Genomic DNA, 16,812 nt, shown 5'->3' with positions numbered 1-16,812 from the left:
AAGCCATACTATTAGTAATTGGGATTTTTAGGGTCTTAAAATTAAAAATATATGCACTTGGTTAAAAAAGAAATCACCTAATATAAATAGGTAAAGATTAAGTCTCCTTCTCACACTTTCTGGAAATAGTTAACAAGTCTTTTGTATCCTTTAAAGAAACTGTCTATGCAAGCAGCATTATTCATAATAGCCAAAAAGAGGAAACAGAAATATCCATCAGATGATGATAGAGTACTAGTCAATAAAATACATATTCTCTACAATTAGTACTTAGTCAGAAAAAAGAAAAGAATAAACTTTTGATATATACAATTACCATAAATGAACCTTGAAAACATGCTAAGTGGAAGTAGTCACAACAAGAGGTCACATATATAATTCCATTTACACGAAATGTCCAGAGGGGGCAAATCCACAGACAGAAAATAGATTAGCAGCTGCCAGGAGCTGGGAGAAAAGGAGGACGTGGAGTAGCCCCCAGTGGGTGTGGGCTTCTTTTGGAGGTGATGAATATGTTCTAAATTAGATAGTGGTTTAATATATTCAAATCTGAGTTGAACATATCACTGAATTATATACTTTCCAAGGTATACTACGTGAATTATCTCAATAAGCTACTACAAAAATTATCTATGCAAATAAAATGCACATACTGCACGTAACATGCAAGTTATTTCAAGCTTTTTATTACTTCTGTAGCATAATTCTTAATTTACAAAAAAATTTTAATTACTTCCTCTTTTATAAAAAGTTAGGTTTCACATTATTAGTTATTAATTGTAAAGCAAATTGTCCTACATGTCTATAAACTCATCTGTGTTGCCTGGAAAAAATTGGGACGCAGAGTACGTTTGCTTTAATTTTTTATAGTGCCCTGAATAAATACCACCTTTAAAAACTCTATACCAAGAATAAAGAAATCATCTCAAAGGCCCAGCTTCAATTTTCTAATAAGAAGTTTGTTCATTTATTTAAATGTAGCTACAGTCCCCGCTGCCTTCGGATTTGCCGTAATTTATATCACTGAAAATCCCCTTTTCATGAACTCCTAAATCACCGTAAGACTAAACAAATACACAGATACTGCTGGCAAAGCTAAAGTGCAGACAGCCAGTAGAAAAGGGGAAACACAAAAGAACGAGGGGAAAAGATAAACAAAATAGAGGGAAAACGCAGAATTTACAGGAAGGGAAAGTTCTGATCAGATGATCTCTATGGTCCTTTTCAGCTGACACCCTCAGCAGGATTCCTAGGGGGAAGAGGCACAGCCTTCGGCCCCTAATCCCTAATTCAGGAGTTCATAGAGGGCTGGTTGTTAACATCCTTCTTCCACCTGCACAGTCAGCTCACCTGAACATCGGAAGCAACATTAGTTCAGGGGTGCAAAGCAGGGAACTGTGCCTCGCCCCTTTCTCAACCCCCAACCGCCTCCATTCCCACCAGAAACCTTCCACCATTTCTAGCCTCCCGTAAGACCTGGAAACGAGCCTCACTCGGCTGAGGTAATGAGCCGTTTGCACCAGGCACAAGCCCCACTGTTCGATCTGGTGCACGACTAAGACATGCCTGAAGCCTGCGGTCTCGCCTCAGGCAAAAAAGCCCCCGGGCCTCCCAGTAGCCCTCAGTAACTCCATTGGTACAATAAAACAATGGCAGCTTTCTAGATCAGGGGTTCCCACTCCTGTGGAGCTTCCATAAAAAGTACAGACAGCCAGGCTTCGCTTAGAGAACGTGCAATTTCTTTCAAGAAACCCCCATCCTACCCCGTGATTCAGCCGCTCACTCGACTTTGGGTCGCAAAGATGAAGCCTAAGACAATTCCCAGTTTAACGCCCTATTTCCAACGTCTTCAACTTTCCTTCCAGGCCTCGAGGTGTAACGAAAGCCAACGAAGAGACCTCGGCTGGGGGCGCGCGGGAGAGGAGCTGTGTGTGCTCGGCCCCGCCCCCGGGCCCGCGCGCGGTCAGGGGCCCGAGAAAAGCTCCCCTTACCCGAGCCGCGCGGCGTGGCAATCACACTCCAGGTAGAAAAAGATCCGGCTGGCGAGAGGTCCAAGCCAAGAATGTCTTAAAAACCGGTCGCGAGTGGTCCCCAACAAGATCGCGCAGACACCTCAGCGTCCCACCAACAAACCAAAACACTCCGCAACTGCTGCTACGAACTGAATCCTCGCTTTCAAAAGGGCGCGCGGACCGCCCCAGCGTCAGCCTCGAACTACGGGGCGGCGCGAAGGACAAAACTAGCATTTTTTTGCCGTTCTTCTTTTGGGTCTTACTGATTCTATTTTATCACCAAATAGGGATTCTTTAAAGACAAATAAAAGGAAGAGAAGCGCAAGAAAAAACGAACTTTTTTTTTTTTTTTAATAGCTGCTGCCAGCGCTTTAGAGGAACAGTCTAATTTAAAAGAATGTGCCTGTATTTAAGGCTGAACTTCTTCCCCAATTACAAATACGTACTCTACTAAGAATGTGTAATGATTATTACATACATTTTAATTACAAATTTATTTGGCCTTGAAACAATTAAAAAAGACACTTGCCTAGAGTAGCAATCGTTTTTGGCTGAGAAGAAAAATAGATATTTGGAAATTCTGCTAACTTGTAATTACCACATTCAGTTCAACATTTGTTTCTTTATTCAACAAATATATATAGAGCCCCTATTATGTTCCAGGTGTGTATTGAACGCCCACTGCATAGGAAATACTATATCAGTTAATACAAGAGACACAAGTGGTGATTAACTCACCTAACTCCTTCCTGCTTAGGAGGAGCTTAGACTCTGTGGGGTAGGGTCAGGGGGAGGGATGGGGAAGTGCCTTAAGAAAGGAAACACACGCACACGCGCGCGCACACTTCACAATACAAGAGACATTTATGTATGCCGCTATGATCATATACCTCAGTTTTCAAACAAGGAAACTATGGCACAGAGATTAACTAACTTGCCTAAAGTCACAGAGCTAATGAATAGTAGAGTCAGAATCTGAACCCATGTTGAGTTTAGACTTTCTCTTTAAGAAATGTGCTCAAAATGTCTTCCATCACACACACACACACACACACACACACACACACACACACACCCCTCCATCTCCAGAGCCTTCCCATTTTTTGGTCACCCTCTCCTAAGTATAGATGGTTACATTGCACCTTCACTCTATGCTCATTCTAATTTTTTTCTGGAGGCATAACATAGACCTCATCATCTTATAAAATCTACTTATAATTTTCTCTACTTTTTATTAAGTCCTACAATTTTACAAGCCTTCTATTTTCTGTTTTTACTGGCTACTAATATCCTACCTAAAGCCAGAGACCAAGAGCTTCTTAATTAACCACCGCTTGTGAAAAAAAGCTCTAAGGAGATGAGGATATTGACACAGGTGTAAGATGAAGCAGAAAATATTCACAAGAATGAAGGCCCTTGGGTAAAAACATATTCATAACCATTCTGTTCCCCATCTTGTAACCATAAAAGTACCTCCAGAGATTATTCGTAGAAACATCAAAACTCCACAAGCTTAATGTTAGTGAAAAGTAATCATTAATCTCAAAATATTGCATACCAGTTAGCTATCATGGGAAATGGTTTCCAACTAAATCAGTCATTTCTCTCAGTGTGCAAATGGCCAGGATTCCTTGGCCTGAGCCCCAAATCCGGAATTTCATGCTTGGCTGGTTGTGCCCACAGGAATATCTGCATCATCACCTTTTCACTGCATAAACTCCAACTGCTGTTCCATTTAGGGCCTCCCCTTTTGACTTTAAAGAGTCTAGCCAGAAGGGAAAAAGAGTATTAACATTTCCCCTCTTTTCTACTATTACATTTAAATTCTCTTTGAGGCTGTATGTATATTGCTGATTGGCTAGAATGGTGAGATCTCTTAGGGAAGAGGATGAAAAAAATTAAAATTTCAAAATCTCATCTTGTTAAATCTGCATATCCAACAGTCAACTCAACATGTTCGTAGGGTGCTGCTCAGGCTTCCTGAAGCCATTGGGTCCACAGCTGAGGCTACCGGAATATACCCCCACCTCCCCATCCACAAACCGTGCTTCTCTACTGGGCCCCAGTTTTACTGAATGGAACCTCCATCTATTCCCAGGGCATGAGCTAGGGGCTTCCCTTTCCTACACCAATCCAGAGTTCCTCCTCATGCTTCTCTAAAATTCCTTTTGTTACAGAAACAGGGGTGTCCAAAAAATCCCAGAGTTTGCGGCTGCGGGATGGGGAGAAGGAAGCAGCTTTCAGGATGCCTTCACATACCTGAGGCTGATGGCTAGTGTCTTTGTTATGCAAAATGTTTAATGCATCCAAGGCCTCAGGTAGATGGGAGGGGTCTTGGACCGTGGGATGGTACTGAAAGAGCTTACAGAGCCTGCCTGAGGTCCTGTGAATGGTCAGAACTGGTTAACACACCCACTGCATCAGAGGATGTAGTCAGGGATTTAAAAATGACTGGCAGACATTTTAGCGAGGCTGACCATGCAGATTTAACGAGAACTGACGATGTAGTTTTAAGGAAGGGACGTACCTTGCTGCTTTGAAAAAAAGGAAAGTTCTCCATGTGGATTATAAAGGACTAACCCTGCAGTTTACAAGGAGGCTGAGAATTCACGAGGTTCTGGATTAAAAGCTGGTGGACACTATAACACAGATGAGGTCTCCCCAATCAGAATTGAATGATTGGCAGCTACTGGTAAAGCTGAGCTGTGTTTAGAAAGTAGGGAAACGGTATCTCTAACTTTTCTAAAACTAGCCTGGTTTTTGGTAGGGGGGAGGCAAGGATATGTGTTTATGGGTGTTTTAAAGAACATAAGACTTAACAGCAGAAATCCGCAAATAATTAGCTCTACACAACTATTAAATAAACAACTCTTTTTCTTTTCACTAAACTCTGGTATTGAGAGTTGTAATTTTGGCGGTGGGCAATCGGGCCCCTAACTAAAGAGCCCGTGGCTTCTGTTTCAATTGGAGCAGCCCAGGGGTTCTGTAACACTTTCCTTTTTCCCATCCCATCTCCCTCTGCTTTGGACCATAAATTTGCACATTTCACTATTGGTGATTTTAATAGCTTCTTTATTTGCCCCCCCTGCCTCTGGTCACTCCTATCCTCCAGTGATTCCCATATCACTGGCTGGTTAATCTGTCTGAAATGTAATCTGGTCAGGTCACTTTCCTGCTTGTAATCCTTCAGGGTTCCGCATTAACTTCAGGGGAAAAAAAGTTCTTAGGATTTGAGCCTGGGTGTCTCGGGCTTGGGTCCCTCCAGCTCTGAATTTGGTCTCCAGTTATACTGAGTTAATGGTAGTTCCCAGAACACTCAAGTTTTCTCATGTCTCCAGCACATGCACACACTTTCCTCTCTGCCAGGAAAGCCCTTGATCCTCTTTCTGACTAGATTAGCATCTCTGCAGCCTTCAGCACAAAGTCTGAGTGCTGAACCGTAAATACATGAAAACTTTGTCCTTCCCACTGTCTGGTAGTTTGCTGCCTGCCCCAGATATTCTCGTTTATCCTCTCAGTCCAGGTTTTCCTCCACCAAGATCTTAAAATGCCTTCCCATTCTTCCTGTCCCAGCATATATCCCATTACGTCGGAATTTTTTCTCTACATCCATCTTACCCCCTAGAGTGTCAGCTCTATATCCCTTCCCCACATGCCTAGGTGAGTGCTCAGGAATCTTTGATGAATACATGAAAGAATGACAGGATGGATAAACATGATTGCATATAGAATTCCATCCATCATTCAGTGACAAAGAATATACCAGTTGGTCTGGGAAGTTGGTCTGAATGAACTTAATGTCTTAACAATGTTTGCTGATTGTTTGTTATAGACTGAATATTTGTGTCCCACTCCCAAATTCATCTCTTGAAGTCCTAACCCCCCACTGTGATGGTATGTGGAGGTGGGGACCTTTGACAGATTATGAGGTTTAGAAGAGGTCATGAGGTTGGGGTCCTAGTCCATGGGATTAGTGTTTTTATAGGCAGAGACACCAGAGAGGGCACTCTCCCCCACCCATCTCTCTCTACAATGTGAGGACACAGTGAGAGGGTGGCTATCTATAAGCTAAGAAGAGAGCTCTTATCAAGACCCAACCATGCCAGCACCCTGATCTTGGACTTCTAGCCTCCAGAACTTGTTGTTTAAGCCACCCCATCTACAGTATTTTGTTATGGCAACCGGAGTAGACCAAGATGCTGACCAGCTCTGAAAGCGCTTAACTCCAGTGTAGAGGAAGGGGAGGAAAAGAATCAGAAGGAAATTGAGGAGTTTTGGTTCCCACATCCCTTCTCATTCTTGTATTTACCTGTTTCCTAATGCATGATTCTCCAAACCATTCCTTCCATCATTCAGTGGATTTTTATGAAATATGAACTCCTCTGTAATGGAACTACCCGCTTCTCCTCCACCACCACTTCCTGCACCGCAGTCTCAGAGTTGAGAGGAGCTATAGATGCAGCTTTGTCAGGCTTCTCAAGACATGTAAGTGCTTCTCTGTCATCTTGCTCCAGCAGGAGGACTTCAGGCATGCCAAGCAGCCTGTTTCTTTTCAGACAACTCTAGTTTACAGGACATTCTTCCTAATACTGGGACAAAATTGGACATATCACAAACTCTAGCCTAACATTAACAATTTAATATTTTTAATGAAACTACTGTATGCCAGACACAGGTACTACACACTGGGGAACCAACAGTGGGCAAGATAAAAAATTTGCCCCTCCCCTTTTTTTATAGAGCTTACCATCTACTGGGTAAGGTAGACAAGAAATAAGTAGTTAAAGCACTTGCAAATGGTGATCAAGGCTGTGGAGGGCATATTTCAGGCTGATAGGACAAAGAATGATGGTGGTGGTGTAGAGGGTCCTACTCTCACAGGGGAGTCAGAGAAGCTTTATCTGAGGAGTGATTTTAAACTGAAACTTTAGGGATCAGGAGAACCACTCTCGTGGGGAGACAGTGAAAGAACCTGTTAAGTAGAGGGGAAAGCAAGTGCAAAAGCATTAAAGTATTTGGGAGAGAAGAAGGTAGGATGGCTGGACATAGTGGGAAGTGGGTGAAAGTGACCCAGAATGAGGTTGGAGAGTAGGTATCCTCTTAGTGTAATAAGAAGCCATTGAAGAATTTAAACCAGAGAACAACATGGTCTGATTCTTAATTTAGGGACTCTGACTAGAACCTAAAAAACAAAACAAAAGAAAACAAAATCCTGTCATAACTTTTCAACAAATGATGCTGGAGCAATTGAACATCCATAAGCAAAAGAAGGAGAAGAGGTGGAAGAGGAGGAGAGGAGAATCTTTACTTACATCTCACCTCATAAAAAAATTAACTCAAAACATAACATCTTCATCTAGATATATACCTAAATGAAATACACGTATGTGCACCTGTAACAGCCAAACTGGTAAACCACCCCAGTGCCCATCAACAGCAGAAGGGTTAAATAAATGGTGGTGTATTTATACAGTGAAATACCATACAGCACTGTCACTGCCTGCACCAAGTGGGATTAACCTTACGTTGTTGGGCAAGGAAGCTAGACACAAAAATATAATACTGTATAATTCTATGTGTAGAAAGCTCATAAACAGGCAAAATGAAACTGAAGTGTTTAAGGGTGTGTGTTTAAATGGCAAAAATGGTTTTTAAACCCACCAAAGTGATGACCATAAAAATCAGGTGTGTTGTCACTTAGGAGGAAGGGAGCAGGAAGTGACAGGGAGGAGAAAGGGAAGGGCTCCTGGAGGGCTAATGGTCTGGCTCTCAACCTGGGTGATGCTACACAAGGCTTTGCTTTGATGAATCATTGAGCTGAACATTTGATTTTGAGTGATTTCTCTATTTTTGTTATATTTTATAATAAATGAGTTTTATTTGACAAAAGTAAAGGAAGGATAAGAAAGTATGTGATGAAAGGTGCACCTGGGAAGTTTAGTGACCTGTACAGTGGACTTAGTGAATGGGCTCTGGATGATAATTTGATTCTGCCAGTGAGAGGTGCTTGGTGTACTGTGGAAGGCAGAAGTGAGACAGAGCCACCTTCCTGCCCCTTCACCTCTGTCCCCTGGCAAGCTGCATTGTGTGGGGTTTGGCCACCTTCCCCGGTAGATGTGCGTGGGGTTTGGGGGTTTCTACAGCTGTGTTCTAGCACCTAGTCACTCATTTTGTGGGTGTTGAAAGACACCTAAAGTGGTAGCGAAGGTCTCTTGACTCCTGCATGACAGCTATAGTGTATACCCTTGGACCTGACTTTTTCAGTCTCAGTCTCCTGCCTGGCAATGGTCACAGATATGTAATCTTCATCACGGGAGGAGAGAGAATGAATAAGGCAAACAGCAGTACAGTCTACCACAGTACCCTAGACATTTTTGTAACTGTAATAAAGCTCATCATGGCAAACAACAGGAAAAACACGCAATCAAGTATGAAACATAAAATATAAAACTATAAAATTTTTAGAAAAAATGTAAAACCTAAACTATAAAACTTTTAGAAACAGACTGGTGCTACTTGGGGAAAAACTTTAGAACCAAGGGCTAGGTGAAGAGTTCATAGACTCGATGCCAAAAGCATGCTTTATAAAAAGGAAAAATTGATAAACTGAACCCCATCACAATGAAAAACTTCTGTTCTGCAAAAGACCCTGTGCAGAGGGTGAAAAGGCAAGCTGCTGACTAGGAGAAAATATTTGTGAACCACATATCTAGTAGTTTGTATCTAGACTATTTGTATCTAGACTACTATATTTTTTAAAAACTCTCAAAATTCAAGAGTAGAGAAAACAATCCAGACAGAAAACAGGCAAAAGAAAACGGGCTGAATGCTGACCCCCACAGAAATCAGGATCTAATCTTTGGAATCTCTAAGTATTAGCTCATTTGGAAATAGAGGCTTAGCAGGTGGGATTAAGTTAAAGGGTATTGAGATGGGGAGATTATCCTGGATTATCCAGTGAGCCCTAAATGCAATCACAGGTGTCCTACTAAGAGGAAGCAGAGGAGATTTGATGCAGATATGCCACAGAAAAGGCAATGGGAAAATGAGCTGAGAGAGATGTGAAGGTACTGGTCTTGAAGATATGGCCTGTGGTCACAAACCAAGGCATGCCAGCAGTCACCAGAAACTGGAAGAGGCAAAGAATACATCATCCCCTAGTCTCCTCATTCACACTCTATATACCACATGGCTCCAAACACCTGCCAAAGCTTGGCGCTGCCTCTCAGACAATGTGACTACCATAGTTGCCCTTTCCACTTAATCTCACAAAGAAACCAAGCTTGGCCTTATTTTTGTTGTCCTTTTCATGGGTGCACCTAAGTAAGGTAGGGAAATAGTAAAACACTGGGCAAACATAACATCTTATTATAGTTTAATTACTTTTGGCTTTATACTGCTCCTTCCTCCCCAGGGACAGTTCAGATGGATGGTGATCATGAGGTGGAAAGGAGAAAACAGGAACGGGAACATGGGTGAACTCCAACAGGTACTCTGCTTGCCTGAAGCAGATCCCTAATGCTGGGGTAGTGCAGCCTTGGAGCAGAGCAGGCGTCGGGAGACTCTCCAAACAGCTGCCTGTTGGGAAGGCTGGACTCCACCAGTCTTGACTCATCCATTCTCAATGGCTAAAGAGTTCCACTCGCAGCTCTCTGCCAGTTCCTACCTCCCAATAAGAAGAGAAATTTGGCTGGTTCTGGGAATATGGGGCTTGAAAAACAAAAGTGCTTTGGAAAATGTGTTGGGATCTGAGTGGCCTGTAATTGATGAGTTCCTTCCTCCACTGTGGTCCAGCGGGCTAAGAAGATGTGATAGGGAATTCTAACCCTCCCTCGGGGAAGACGCCTACTTAATGCCTCACAAAGATGAGTATTCCATCCTCTCTGATTGTGTAAGACTTCTGGGCTGGCCCTGACATGTGGCCACAGCTTCAGCACCCTGGCGTTGTTCTTGTTCCACTATGCTCTTTGCTTTCTAACCCAGCAAGAAAATATGTTCCTTTAAAAAATATTTAAAAAATATTGTATTGTTTATGCTATTATAGTTGTCCCCACTTTTTTCCCTTTGCCCACTCCACCCAGCCCCTGCCCTCTGCTCCCTCAGGCCATCACCACACAGTTGTCCATGTCCATGGGTCATGCATGTACTTCCTAGGATGACTCAATATAGTGAGTAATAGGAAAGGGGTTTTGGTGGTTTACTTTTTAACTACTTAATACCCACTTGAAATGTATAAGGAGGCCAGAGGGCTTAGTGGGAATGGAAGTCCTGCTTACTGCATGCTGTTGGAAATAGTCCTGCCAGTTAGAAACAGCATCTACTGAACATAAATGTGAAGGAAAGTAAACTGCATATTCTCAAGGCATATGAAAATCATAGGTTCAGGTCCTTTTCTCCAAGAAGGTAGTTAAATGCAGAAGCTGGTTAGGCTGTACACACATGTGCCATATATTAAAACGCATGAAGCACAAGCCCAGAGCTTGTTACCACCAAACCACCCGTAACCAGAGATCACTCTTTCAGCACTATGATACATCCAGTTTTCTTAATAGTTACTCCCAGGCACCCTGCAGAGATAGGTGAATATCAGGAGGGAAGGCCACGTACTAAGGACCCAATACCTACGCCCCTTCACATACCTATTAGTATTATTAACACAAATTCAGCAGTCTTGAATCAAAGAAGAGTCCTGATCTAGGTACATAGTTTATTATAATGAATGGGAAATAGATGACAGATAGACAGACAAAGAGAAATGTAAACCTGAACCAAGTGGACTTTGATGAGATTCTTCCCTGTGTGTGGGAAGAGGGATTGCACCTTAAGAATCACTCTTGAAAGCACTAAAAGTGGGTGAACTCAGTCACTCCTTCCCTCCCTCTCATATTAATTCATGTATTCATTGAACAAATGATCCTGAGTCAGAGGCTGAAGGTTAAAAAAAAAAAAAGAAAAGATATGTATATATAAACCCAGCCTGATTTCAGGGAGCATACAGAGTAGTTAACAAATTGATACAATGCAAAGTGGTCAGTAGATAATGAGAGTTGGCTGTGCTCGAGGTTTGAGAAAGATTTCACTGACATGGGTCTGAATGGGTAAGGTTCCATGACCATCCTGATGTCAGGCGCAGTCCGGGGGTAAGGTATAAGCAGTTTATTGAGCAAGTGGGGACTGGGTGGGAAGGAATCTACTCCCAGACCACCTCTAGGGCCTGTAGGAGTCCCACTTGGCCTCTGCTGAGATGCACCTTTTAAGCCCGCAAACCGTGACAGTGGTGGCGCCAGACGCTCTGGGAAAGTTCCTGATTAGGGAGCTTCTTGTTATTTTGGCCTTGGGGTCAGCAATTGTTCATTGCTTCAAGGGGAAACTGAAAGTCACGTTTGTTATCCCTGCCATGGGGTCAGCCATTTTTCATTCTGGCTGCCTCCAGATTGACATTTCGTTTCTGACCCATGCCTTTTGCTGTTTTTGACATCTTTTTATGAACAGATTTAAGTGTTTTGATGAAATCCACTTTAACTGCTTTTCATTCTTAGGGTGTTTTGTGTCATTTCTAGGGAGAGTCTGCCTAACACAAGGTTGCGATAATATGCTCCCATTTTCTTCTAGAAGCTTGATAGCTTTAGCTTTTAATTTAGATTTATGGTCATCTCAATTTTTATGTGTGGCATGAAGTAGGGGGGCCAAGGTTCATTTTCCAGTTCTTCCAGCACTGTTTATTGAAAAGAACTTACCCCATTAAATTACCTTGGTGACTTTATTGAAAATCAATGAACAGTATATATGTGGACCTATTTCTGAAGTTTCGAATTTGTATTACATCAATCTATTTGTTTATTCTTATACCAAAATCACATTGTCCTGATTAGTGTACTATTATAGCACTTCTTTAAATCAGGTAGCAGAAGCCTTCAACTGTGTTTTTTGTTTCCAATGATGTTTTGACTGTTTTAGGTTTTCTGATTTTCCATAAAAACTTCTGAATTGTCTTATTAATTTGATATCTTAGTAATATTGAGTTTTCACATTCATGAACAAAGTATATCCCTCATTTATTTAGGTCTTCTTAGCAAGGGCTTTATAGCTGTTTGTTTTTGTGTGTGTGTGTGTGTAGATGTTTTGCATATATTTTATTAAATATATTCTAAGTATTTTGTTTTTTTATACCATTGTAAATAGTATTGTTTTCCACTTTGATTTCCATTTTTTATTTTTAGTATAAACAATGCTATTGATTTTTGTATATTGAGTTTATATCATGGCATTTATTAGTTCTAGTTGATTTTTTTGGACTTTATATAAATAATAATACACATGGATTTTTGGATTTAATTTGCCAATATTTATTGAGGATTTCTAAAATCTATATTTATGAAGAATACTGGCCTTTAATTTTTTCTCAAAACATCCATATTAGGTTTTGATATCAAAGTTATGCTGATTTGTACAATATTGGGAAGATATTTCTTCCTTTTCTATTTTCTCAGTTTAACATTATTACTATTTTTTCCTTAAATATTTAATAGAATTCCTCTGTGATTTACAAATTCCATTACTTTAATAGATATGAGCTATTCATATTTTCTGATTCTTTCTGAGTCAGGTTTGATGTGTGTCTTTCAAAGAAGTTGTCTATTTTATCTAAATCCTCAGACTTATTGATATAAAATTGTTAATTATATTTATTTATTGTCATTTTATTTCTGTAGCATCTGTAGTAATGTCCTTTCATTTCTAATTTTAGTAATTTGTGCTTCCCTCTTTTTTTTTTTTTTTTGAACCAGTCTTGCTAGGACACAATTGATTTTATAAATCTTTTCAAAGAATAAACTTTTGTCTTTGCTTACTTCCTTTATTGCTTATCTATATTTTGTTTCATTTATTACTACACATATCTTTTTTATTTCCTTCTACTTACTTTGAATTTAAACTTCTTTTTTCTCCTAACTTCTTAAGGTAAAGATTTAGATAATTTATTTTAAAACTTTTTTCTTTTACAAGTATTTAGAGCTATCCATTCCTTCTAAACACAGCTTTAGCTGCATCACACAGATTATGATATATTGAATTTTCAATATTTTAGTTCAAAATATTGTCAATTTTTTTCTAGTAATTTATTCTTTAATGGAGGATGATTTTTAATTTCCAAACATTTGGAGTTTTTGATATCTTAGTATTATTAATTTCTGATTTAATTCCATTCATCAGAGAAAATACTCTGTAAATTTTTGTTTGAAATTTATTGAGACTTTTTTTGTATGGCCCAACACTGGTCTGTATTAGACAACTTTTCATGTGCAGAAAAGATATATTATACAGTTTCAAGTGGATTAGCCTATAAATGTTTATAAGATCAGGTTGCTCAATAGTCATTCTACATATAGAACAACATATATTCTGTGTATATAATGTCTTCTATATCCTTATGATTTTCTCTCTACTTGTTCTACTAATTATTTAAAGAAGGGTGCTAAAATCTTTAATTATGATTGTTGAATTCTTTCTTCTTGTAGTTCTGTTAGTTTTTGCTTCATGTGTATTAAATCCTAAATGGTGGCAACTTTTTTTTCATCAGGAGGCACATGTCTGGTTGTCTCTCTTTCTATGGTATTAGTAGTTATTAACCCTCAATCGCAGATCCATTAATTTATTGGAGGTTACAAAATGGTGGTTATTTATTTACCGTATTTTTTTGCACTATCAGATGCACCTGACCATAAGATGCACCTAAGTTTAGAGGAGGAAAACAAGAAGAAGAAGAAAAAAAATGAATCAAATGGTGTACAAAAATATTTAATAAAATATAACAGAATAATATCTCAACCATGTAAAATGAACAGCAGTCGATAATGGTATTAAGAAATATCATTACTGTCATTAACAAATGAGGAGAGACTTTAAAGTTTAAGTACTCTTCTAGTTTTCTGGGAACCCCAAGAACTCATCATCACTAGATTCAGAATTTATGGGGCCTTTAATAACAGAGAGTTAAGAGGTATCACTATTTGTAACAGTCACTGAGAGTATCACTATCCTAGTTACAGGTTCTGGCGGACTACCCCCAGTGCCTGTTATGACTAGTGATACCCCTTAGTCCCCTCAGTTCCTGTGTTACTACTACTAGAATAGTGACCCCACCCTAACTCCCTTTATATACTACAAACTTCAGCATTTATGGCTGCTCACCCAGTTACTGCTGGCCTCCTCACACAGAAATCTGATGTGCACTGGAAACAGCATGGAGGTAGATGAGACAGTTGTAGCATCTAATGGAGCAAGTAGCCAGCCAAGAACATGTTACTTTAGCTCTATCCATCTGCCTCTCGTGATTGGCAGAGTTTAAGACACAATAATTGATGATTGGAGGAGGTTCTACTGAAACAGACCCCACCCAGTTTCAAAGACAATTGGCATTTGGCACTGTGCCTCATACCCGTTTATTAGCCTCAGCTGATTTGACAGGTCAGCAGTTGTAGCTGGGAGTGTCAGGCGGCTCTCTGTACTCTCCCAGGTCCTGGGTGATGGGCATGGATGGCAACTGACCAGACGCCCTGAGATTCAGCAGTAAAGTGAGACATTTAAGCGTCCCCAGGAGTTTCATGTGGGTCTACCGCTTCCTCTTCTAACAGCTGTCGCCACTGCTGACAGGTCAGGTAATACACATTAAGGTCTGCGATGCAATATTTGCTCCATAAGATTCACAGACGTTTCACCCCACTTTTAAGTGCATCTTATGGAGTGAAAAATAAGGGATTTATTTTTATTGCATTTATTGGGGTGACATTGGTTAACAAAATTATATAGGCTTCAGGTGTACAATTCTATAATATGATAAATCATCTGTATATTGTATTGTGTGTTCACCACCCAAAGTCAAGTCTCCTTTGGTCTCCATTTATCCCCCTTTACCCTCTTCTACTCCTCCCCAACCCCCTTTCCCTCTGGTAATCACCATACTGCTGTCCGTGTCTATGAGTTTGGGTTTTTTAGTTTTGCTCAATCCCTTCACCTTTTCGCCAAGCTGTCCAGCCCCCTTTCCTCTGTGACAGCTGTCAGGTTTTTTTTTCTGTTTCTATGAGTCTGTTTCTATTTGGTTTGTTTATTTTGTTCATGAAGATTTCCTTCTTTTTTATGGCTATGTAGTATTTCATTGTATAAATCAAATGGTGCTATTTTAACTCTGCAAGTCATTTTTCATTTATTACTTTCCTCTCAAATACTATTTTGTTATCCAGTTATGCCATTTATATTTTAAAAGGTGGAATAGCCCAGCTGGGTAGCTTAGTTGGTTAGAGTGTCATCTCAATACACCAGTGTTGCAGGTTTGATTCCCAATCAGGGCACATATAAGAATCAATCAATAACTACATAAATAAGTGGAACAACGAATTAATGTTTCTCTCCTTTTCTCTCTCTCTCTCTGAAATCAATTCATCAATCAATTAAAATATTTAGAAAAATGGTGGAATAAATAAATGCTGCATTCTTTCCACTCACCAGTTTTCAAAATAATAAATTGGTTGCCAATCATCTTCTACAGGCGAGTACTTAAAATTTAAAAAATAGCTCATTATAAAAACATTTTTATAACATTTCAACAGATTGGAATGGATTTTAATTCATTGCAACTATTGTCCTTACTGGCCAGTGGGAATCTCTTCAAATTGGCTCCTGAATCTTGTTTACATGATCTTAATAGTTTTTGTTGGCTTCATTTTTATTTGATATGACAAGATATTTCAGACTCATACATTTCTCGCTGCAGACTTGGTATTAGCCATTTCTTCAAAAAGCTCTCACATTTTACTTTAAGGTCACAATCTGGGTGCTAGGGATGATCCTTGCTTATGGTTTGGTTGCTGTGGCTTAAACAGACTTTCAACTAATTATCTAGTTTTAACCACAGCTTCATTACCTTTTCCAAAAGCAGCCACTGCCTCTGAGTGTTAAGCTTTTGGGGACTTCTGTAATCTTCTTCACTTCATGCTTAACATTCAGCCTTTTCATTCTAAGTCATTCACCACTCATCCACCAACTTTACAATTTCAAAAATGTCACTGTCCTTCTTTTCTTCTGTTAGCTCATTCTTACAGGGTTATGCCTTTAAAAGACAAACTTGCTTTATTCTCATTTCACCAGGATTTTGGGAGGGAGTGAAAGAAGGTGAGTATGTCCAATCTACCATTTTTAGCTCTGAAAATCTTTTATTTTTATCTTTGTATGTCTTTTCAGAGTATAGACTTTGTTATTTCTTAGCAAATATATATGGAAGAGACCTACCCTCTCTTGCTCTTACTTGTGATAAAATGGGTCAGATCAGGACAGGCTGTGACAGTGCTTTTCCTTTCACCCCAGTCCCTGACTCGGCCATGCATAATCCCTGTCAGTTGCTTCATCATTTAGGTTTTAAATCTTGAACTTGTGTGACCCTGAGGATCCCTAATTTCAGCACATGTCTGATTGGCCTAGGCTTTCTGATTCTATCAGGGTTAGGGTCCTGTCTTAGTTATTAACCTTGCTACCGACTAACTAGTCCCCAAAGCTTGACCCAGGACTCTGATTCCCAGGTGATTTTACTGTCAGCTCTAAGCTACATAGAAACACTTATAGTTAAGCCAGCCCAGCCTTAGGAAAGGGCCATTCTGACCCGTCTATGAAGCGTGGAATGTCATCAACCCAAATCTCCCTTTGGCTTGATGGAATCTGAGCTTTTCTTCCCACCATAAATCCAGGGGGGAGACTTTTTGCCAGAGTTATTATTTATTTCAAAATATGTCATACTGTGAGGAAAAGGGGG

Source organism: Furipterus horrens, unplaced genomic scaffold, assembly GCF_987537825.1.
Source record: "Furipterus horrens unplaced genomic scaffold, mFurHor1.1.pri manual_scaffold_10, whole genome shotgun sequence".
Taxonomy (NCBI): domain Eukaryota; kingdom Metazoa; phylum Chordata; class Mammalia; order Chiroptera; family Furipteridae; genus Furipterus; species Furipterus horrens.
This window is presented reverse-complemented; position numbering follows the sequence as displayed.